This window comes from Salvelinus sp. IW2-2015, linkage group LG11, assembly GCF_002910315.2.
Source record: "Salvelinus sp. IW2-2015 linkage group LG11, ASM291031v2, whole genome shotgun sequence".
NCBI lineage: Eukaryota > Metazoa > Chordata > Actinopteri > Salmoniformes > Salmonidae > Salvelinus > Salvelinus sp. IW2-2015.
The window spans coordinates 45372671-45381225 of record NC_036851.1 but is presented as its reverse complement, the minus strand read 5'-3'; positions in this window follow the sequence as shown (position 1 = coordinate 45381225).

The window sequence follows — 8555 nt, the reverse complement described above, 5'->3', positions numbered from 1 at the left end:
AGAACAATAATAAGCACCCACCAAATTATTATTATTATATTAGTACAGTACCGAGTCAGCTATTTTAAAACTTGTCCTTGATTTCTTCCTTCTAAATTGAAACTTTTCCTAGCACCGGCTGCACGGTGATTAAAAATGATTCATTTATGAAGTGGTCGGTCAATGGTGGCAAAACCTGCTCCATCTTTCAAAATCTGTGGAGCGTGCTCCTGTTTAGATTGAGAAAGACTCGGCATGCGCTCGCTGAACAAAAGTGCTTAGATGTAGCAAAGAACGCATCAACGCTTCACGGTCACCATGTCCATCCATTTTTTCTGGAGAGAGAAGAGAAAGAGAAGGGGCCTCAGCATAAGTTCTTCTCAAAAGTGTGGTCCCTCGCCACAGCCTGTTTTGAGGGAGTTGGAAATGGCTGCTTTACATAGCAAATGTATGCATGATTTCTTTCTGCCACAGCTCTGGTTTCTGAGATATGGGTCTATATTTTCATTGTTGTTTTGGCTGGGCTCATATGCTCTACACTAGTTTGTTTACAATGCATGTAATGCATTCTTTTTTGTACTAGTCTTTTTATTATGCCTTTGTTCTTTGAGAAATGCCTGGCTAGAAGGGATCCTTCAAACAAAGTTTTTGTTTTGCATTCAAGCCTCTATTGGGATTTGTTTGATTTCTCTCTTTCTCTCTCTCTCTTTTTCTCTCTCTCACTCTCTCTCATTCTCTCTCTCTTTCTCTCTCTCTCTCTCTCTTTCTCTCTCTCTCTCTCTCTCTCTCTCTCTCTCTCTCTCTCTCTCTCTCTCTCTCTCTCNCTCTCTCTCACTCTCTCTAACTCACTCTCTCTCATACACTGCACACACACACCTTTCTTCCCATCTCTCCATTCATTCACTCTCTCCTACATAGTGGTAGTTTACTACTAGTAAAAAGATAGCCATAACATTTTTGAACGTGCCAACAACGGACATGGCTTCTCTTGCAAAAAATGTATTTCTCTGTTAGTAAATTGCATAACAATAGTTTGTTAATGTCACCGTTCCATTTTCACATTAAGGAGAGTGCTTGGACCTAACCATATATTGGAAAGATTGTGGGGTGGCCCTTAGATACCCTGGGAAGAGAGAAACCATTAGGGAAACGATCAAGCATTTGTGGCATTGTGACAGCAAGTCAACTAGAGATAATACCAGTGCTGGACTTGAACAACAGCTCACCTCAAATGTTCTACTGCTTGAGCTCCTGTTACTCTTATAAAACATTAGCTAAAAAGTATTGTGGGGCTGAGTACCGGAACCTATTTCAGTCCAAGTCAAGCACTGGCTATAGAATAACATGGACAGTAGTATGAAGGGTTGTTTTAGGACTTAGGAAGAGATATGGATATGTGGCCTTAAATCTGTCATAATCCCACGTTGTGTGTGTAGGGAGGATTCTATTTTTATATGATTCAATGAAGTCATAATTGCATTATTTTGCATGCTAACCTGATTAAACGACACACTGCTGATGGTTGTGGTCGTCAAAAATAACTGTTCTTCACATTTGAAATGGACTAAAACATTCCTATTTGGCGAGTGTTCTGTGCTTGGTTGGTTTTGTACGAGACTGGATTGTGTATTGAATTTTGTCAATGTTCTTTGTTGTACACTGTATAGTATACAAGAACTGCCAATATAATAACCCCAAAATATAATAGAACATTTAAATAGTAGATGGATTTCTAATAGACAATGTTTTTAGTGCATGTGTGTAACAGTGTTATAAAGTCAAAGTAAACCTCAATTCACATCACCTGTTGAACATTTTAGCATAAGGCATGACTGTCTGACTTTGTGTTCAGAGTAGCTTTTGCTTATAAGTATAACTAATGTAAATATATCTGAGTTCCTGTACAGAATATTATGTGATCAGTCTTCCTCTGGATTTTCTTTCTTAAATGACTCTGTAAATGTATATCAATGTCATTCCATGTCAATTTGTGTTGGTCAAAAACTATTTGTAAGTTTGTACATTTGTTTTATATATCTTTTGCTTAGAAATCAAATAAAGATATATTATTAAGACTCATCTCAGTATAAAAGTTGGTAGATTATGTTTGTTCTATGAATGAACAAAATCCTGTTTTAAGGAAAGTCAGTGACCTGGATAGTGCATCTCACTTCCCCAAAGAATTCCTCATATTCATTATTATTGTGCATGGTGGATGTCTGCCCTTACTGTAGTCTGTAACTATTACTTCTATGCCCAATTGGCCTACATGGTCATCTGTGAAATTTAGAGAAAGCCCTCGCATTGAATTAGTAATACTGAGACTTTAATATGGACGAAAATACACCATATCTAGTTACATTAACACATTTATAGGTGTTATATATTAATGATATTACTGGTCATACATTGACCAACACTTTCAAGCATTTAAAATGTTTTTGTATATTAGTGTGCATGCTGACCATAGACTGTACAATGAGTGGACAAAACATTAGGAACACCTTAATATTGAGTTTTGCCCTCAGAACAGCCTCAATTCGTCAGGGCATGGACTCTACAAGGCGTCGAAACAGTTCCACAGGGATGCTGGCCCATGTTGACTCCAATGCTTCCCACAGTTATTTCAAGTTGGCTGGATGTTCTTTGGGTGGTGGACCATTCTTGATACACACAGGAAACTGTTGAGGGTGAAAAACCCAGCAGCATTGTGTAATGAACACGAGGGGAGACAGAGAGCTGGTTTCAAGCGCAGTGCACAGCAGGTGTTTATTGCAAAGGACCACAGGAGGAGGCAGGTAGCTGGGTCAAGGGGCAGGCAGAAGGTCATACACAAGGAGGCAACCAAAAAGGCAACAGTACAGGCAGGGAAAAGGCTAGTAACGTAGTCCGGGAGATCAGGCAATAGGTAGATAACAGGAAATCCGATAGGCTAAAGTACAGGCAGGGAATAGCCAAAAGGCATCGTTAGTGAGGCAGGCAAAAACTATCATACACAGGAGGAGTAAATCACGGGAAAACCAGAGTTCCGAAAGACGTGTGTCACAAAACAAACAATACCTCACAGTGATGGGGTGCAAAGAACTGAACTAAATAGTGTGTGATAATGACATACAGGTGTGTGAACAGGTGATCAGAATTCAGGTGATTGGGATCTGGAAAGTGATCTGCGTTCAGGGGATCTATGTGTTTGAGAGTGTGAGTTGGAAGCAGACGTTACACGTTTCAATTCTTTCTTATTAGGGCGATGCACATGGGCTACTAATATCTTACTACACAACATACACTTAGTATTACTTTCTTAGCTACAGTATACATATCTCCCTGGCATATTACATCATTTATGCAGCAGCATACAATACATTTTTGGACTCACCTTTTTGTACTGTGCTCAATTGAACAGGAAGGTGGTGTGGCGATCCTTCTTGTGGGCAAATTTTGAATTTATGGTGCTTTCAAAACAACTGGGAACTCAGAAAAAAAACAAGGTTGAATCATGATGACGTCATTGATCTTCAGGTTGTAGCTCTAGAAAGAGGACGGAATTACAATTACGAGTTGGATGACCATTCAAAATGTATTTTCCCAGTCGGAGCTTGTTTATTCCCGACTTCCCAGTTGTCTTGAACTCACTAAAGTCAAGTTTTCGCAGTTCCGAGCTAACAGTTGTTTTGAGCGCGGCTCAAATCATGCTTCATTGACAGCATGGCCAATGTTGAATGTTTATAATTTTAAACTAGGGAAAGAGCCCCTTAATCCCAGATTTGGGACCACACAGCCACTCCACTGAATAGCAGGCTAGTGATTGCTTTGCAATGCTTGCAGTTAGCCTCTGTCACTGATTTCTTGCTAGCTAAGATTTTGAAAGTATGATGTTGACATGATCAGTCCAATCAAAGCTACTGTACATATAACGTGATTTGACGTCATTTTATCTGTGGTCAATGACCTTGAGCCTTCTTGGATGGGCACTTCTAATGTAACTATGGCAGCACCCAAAGGGCTAGACTTGGCGGTTACCTAGTGTCCCCATGAGTGACAGAACACTGAGACAATCAAGGTGCAACGCTCCGTATTTTCTTCTGGCTCGCCCCACCACCACAGAAAGCACTTAGCTAGGCTGAAACATCTGCATTTTGGAGTTGGCTTACTCAAGAAAACAAAAAAGAGACCATGTTTGTATGTGGCTTTATTTACTCAAAGATATATATATWTTTTTTTTTACATTGCTGGCAAACTGATATGTGACATGTATTAATGCCCAAATAACATGCAAAACAGGCAAGCCCTGTTTGACAGGTTGCCACTGCCTCCCACTCCCTATAGGCCAGTGCGCACACTGATCCTGATGCACACAATCACAAAAACTGAATCAATTTCCTAATCCAAAAACCAATAGCCCATCACCCTGAAGAGTAATCTACGCTATCCAGTACCCGGGATTCAATTTATACATCGAGATGACCACACGCACTGAGAACACGCATCACAGAACACAAAAGCTCTATTTGATGCAAGGACGAGAACTACCCTCTAGCAGCGCACTTTATTCAMCACCAACACACCATCAATGAACTAAAGATCTGGGCTATAGAGAAAATGCACAGGAATGAGAGAGGGGTGATTTTGACCATTTATTGCTACGAAAAGAGGCTAAATGGATCCATCTCCTAGACACTGTCGCCCCCCACGGATTAAACTAACAACTACAGTTGAAGTCGGAAGTTTACATACACTTAGGTTGGAGTCCTTAAAGCTCGTTTTTCAACCACTCCACTAATTTCTTGTTAACAAACTACAGTTTTGGCAAGTCGGTTAGGACATCTACTTTGTGCATGACACAAGTAATTTTTTCCAACAATTGTTAAAAGACAGATTATTTAACTTTAAAATTCACTGTATCACAATTCCAGGGTCAGAAGTTTACATACACTAAGTTGACTTGCCTTTATACAGCTTGGAAAATTCCAGAAAAATTATGTCATGGCCTTAGAAGCTTCTGATAGGCTAATTGACATCATTTGAGTCAATTGGAGGTGTACCTGTGGATTCATTTCAAGGCCTACCTTAAAACTCAGTGCCTCCTTTGCTTGACATTATGGGAAAATCAAATGAAATCAGCCAAGACCTCAGAAAAAGAAATTGTAGACCTCTACAAGTCTGGTTCATCCTTGGGAGCAATTTCCAAACGCCTGAAGGTACCACGTTCATCTGTACAAACAATAGTACGCAAGTATAAAAAAACCATGGGACCACGCAGCCGTCATACCGCTCAGGAAGGAGTTCTGTTTCCTAGAGATGAACGTACTTTGGTGCGAAAAGTGCAAATCAATCCATAACAACAGCAAATGACCTTGTGAAGATGCTGGAGGAAGCAGGTACAAAAGTATCTATATCCACAGTAAAACGAGTCCTATATCGACATAACCTGAAAGGCCGCTCAATAAAAAGAAGAAGCCACTGCTCCAAACCGCCATAAAAAAGCCAGAGTACGGTTTGCAACTGCACATGGGGACAAAGATAGTACTTTTTGGAGAAATGTCCTCTGGTCTGATGAAACAAAAATAGAACGTTTGGCCATAATGACCATTGTTATGTGAGGGGGGGGGCGTCAGAAACTCATTGGAGGATACCCAAGGGGGGCGTACGGGTGGGCGGGGCATTGGCAAGCCGAAGGATGACACACATCCCAACCGTGAACACGGTGGGTGCGAAGCATCATGTTGTGGGGCTTTGACCTGTCAGGCAGGGACAGGTGCACTTTCACACAAATAGGATGCGCATCACGAGGGGGAAAATTATGTGGATAGTATAGAAGCAACATCTCAAGGCATCATCAGGAAGTTAAAAGCTTGGTCGCAAAATGGGTCTTTCAAATGGACAATGAACCTAAGGCCATCACTCACCAAAGTTGTGGACAAAATGGCGTAAGGACAACACAGTCAAGGGATTGGTAGTAGGCCATCACATAGACCTGACCTCAATCCTATAGAACATTTGGTGAGGGCAGACCTGAAAAAAAAAGTGTTGCGCAGCAAGGAGGCCTACAAACCTGACTCAGTTACACCAGCTCTGTCAGGAGGAATGGGACAAAATTCACCCAACTTATTGTGGGAAGCTTGTGAAAGGCTACCCAAAATGTTTCACCCAAGTTAAACAATTTAAAGGCTATGCTACCAAATACTAATTGAGTGTATGTAAACTTCTGACCCACTGGGAATGTGATGAAATAAATAAAAGCTGAAATGAATAATTCTCTCTACTATTATTCTGACGTTTCACATTCTTAAAATAAAGTGATGATCCTAACTGACTTAAAACAATTTTTACTTGGATTAAATGTCAGGAATTGTGAAAAACTGAGTTTAAATGTATTTGGCTAAGGTGTATGTAAACTTCCGACTTCAACTGTATAGGTAAACTGTTTTCTCTAGTACACATATTCCTTCCTAAATTCCTAAATACACCGAACAAAAATATAAATACAACGTACAACAATTTCACATTTTTGACTGAGTTACAGTTCATATAAGGAAATCTGTCAAGTGAAATGAATGTATTAGGCCCTAATCTATGGATTTCACATGACTGGGAATACAGATATGCATCTGATGACCAGTCAGTATCTGGTGTGACCACCATTTGCCTCACGAAACGTGGCACATGTCCTACGCATAGAGTTGATCAGGCTGTTGATTGTGGCCTGTGGAATGTTGTCCCACTCCTCCTCAATGGCGTGTTCAAAGTTGCTGGATATTGGCTGAAACTGGATCATGCTGTTGTACATCCAGAGCATCCCAAACATGCTCAATGGGTGACATGGGTGAGTATGCTGGTGAGAACTGAGACATTTTCAGCTTCCAGGAATTGTGTACAGATCCTTGAGACATGGGGCCGTGCATTATCATGCTGAAAGATGAGGTAATAGTGGCGGATGACTTGCATGACAATCAAATCAAATCACATTTTATTTGTCACATGCACATGGTTAGCAGATGTTATTGCGAGTGTAGCGAAATGCTTGTGCTTCTAGTTCCGACAGTGCAGTAATATCTAACAAGTAATCTAACAATTCCCCAACAACAACCTAATACACAAAAATCTAAAAGGGTGAATGAGAATATGTACATGTAAGTATATGGATGAGCAATGGCCGAGTGGCATAGGCAAGGTGCAATAGATGGTATAAAATACAGTATATACATGTGATATGAGTAATGTAAGATATGTAAACATTATTAAGGTGGCATTATTTAGAGTGACTAGTGATCCATTTTATTAAAGTGCCCAGTGATTGGGTCTCAATGTAGGCAGCAGCCTCTCTGAGTAACTGATTGCTGTTTAGCGGTCTGATGGCCTTGAGATAGAAGCTGTTTTTCAGCCTCTCGGTCCCAGCTTTGATGCACCTGTACTGACCTCGCCTTCTGGATGGTAGCGGTGTGAACAGGCAGTGGCTCGAGTGGTTGATGTCCTTGGTGATCTTTATGGCCTTCCTGTGACATCGGGTGTTGTAGGTGTCAAGAAGGGTAGGTAGTTTGCCCCCAGTGAATCATTGTGCAGACCACACCACCCACTGGAGAGCCTTGCGGTTGAGGGCGGTGCAGTTGCCGTACCAGGCTGTGATACAGCCCGACAAGATGCTCTCGATTGTGCATCTGTAAAAGTTTGTCAGGGTTTTAGTTGACAAGCCACATTTTTTCAGCCTCCTGAGGTTGAAGAGGCGCTGTTGCGCCTTTTTCACAATGCTGTCTGTGTGGGTGGACCATTTCAGTTTGTCTGGGATGTGTACGCCAAGGAACTTGAAAACTTTCCACCTTCTCCACTGCTGTCCCTTCGATGTGGATAGGGGGGTGCTCCCTCTGCTGTTTCCTGAAGTCCACAATCATCTCCTTTGTTTTGTTAACATTGAGTGAGAGGTTGTTTTCCTGACACCACACTCCGAGTGCCCTAACCTCGTCGTTGTTAGTAATCAAGCCCACTACTGTTGTGTCGTCTGCAAACTTGAAGATTGAGTTGGAGGCGTGCATGGCCACGCAGTCGTGGGTGAACAGGGAGTACAGGAGAGGGCTAAGCACGCCCTTGTGGGGACCCAGTGTTGACGGTCAGCGAAGTAGAGATGTTGTTTCCTACCCTCCCCACCTTGGAGTGGCCCGTCAGAAAGTACAGGACCCAATTGCACAGGGCAGGGTTGAGACCCAGGGCCTCCAGCTTGCTGATGAGCTTGGATGGTACTATGGTGTTGAATGCTGAGCTGTAGTCAATTTACAGCATTCTTACATAGGTATTCCTTTAGGTCAGATGGGATAGGGCAGTGTGCAGTTTGATGGCGATTGCGTCTTCTTCTTACCTATTGGGGCGGTATGCAAACTGAAGTGGGTCTAGGGTGGCCGGTAAGGTGGAGGTGATATGTTCCTTGACTAGTCTCTCAAAGCAATTGATGATGACAGAAGTGAGTGCTACGGGGCGATAGTCATTTAGTTCAGTTTTCTTTGCCTTCTTGGGTACAGGAATAATGGTAGCCCTCTCGAAGCATGTGGGGAAACAGACTGGGATAAAAAGTGATTGAATATGTCCGT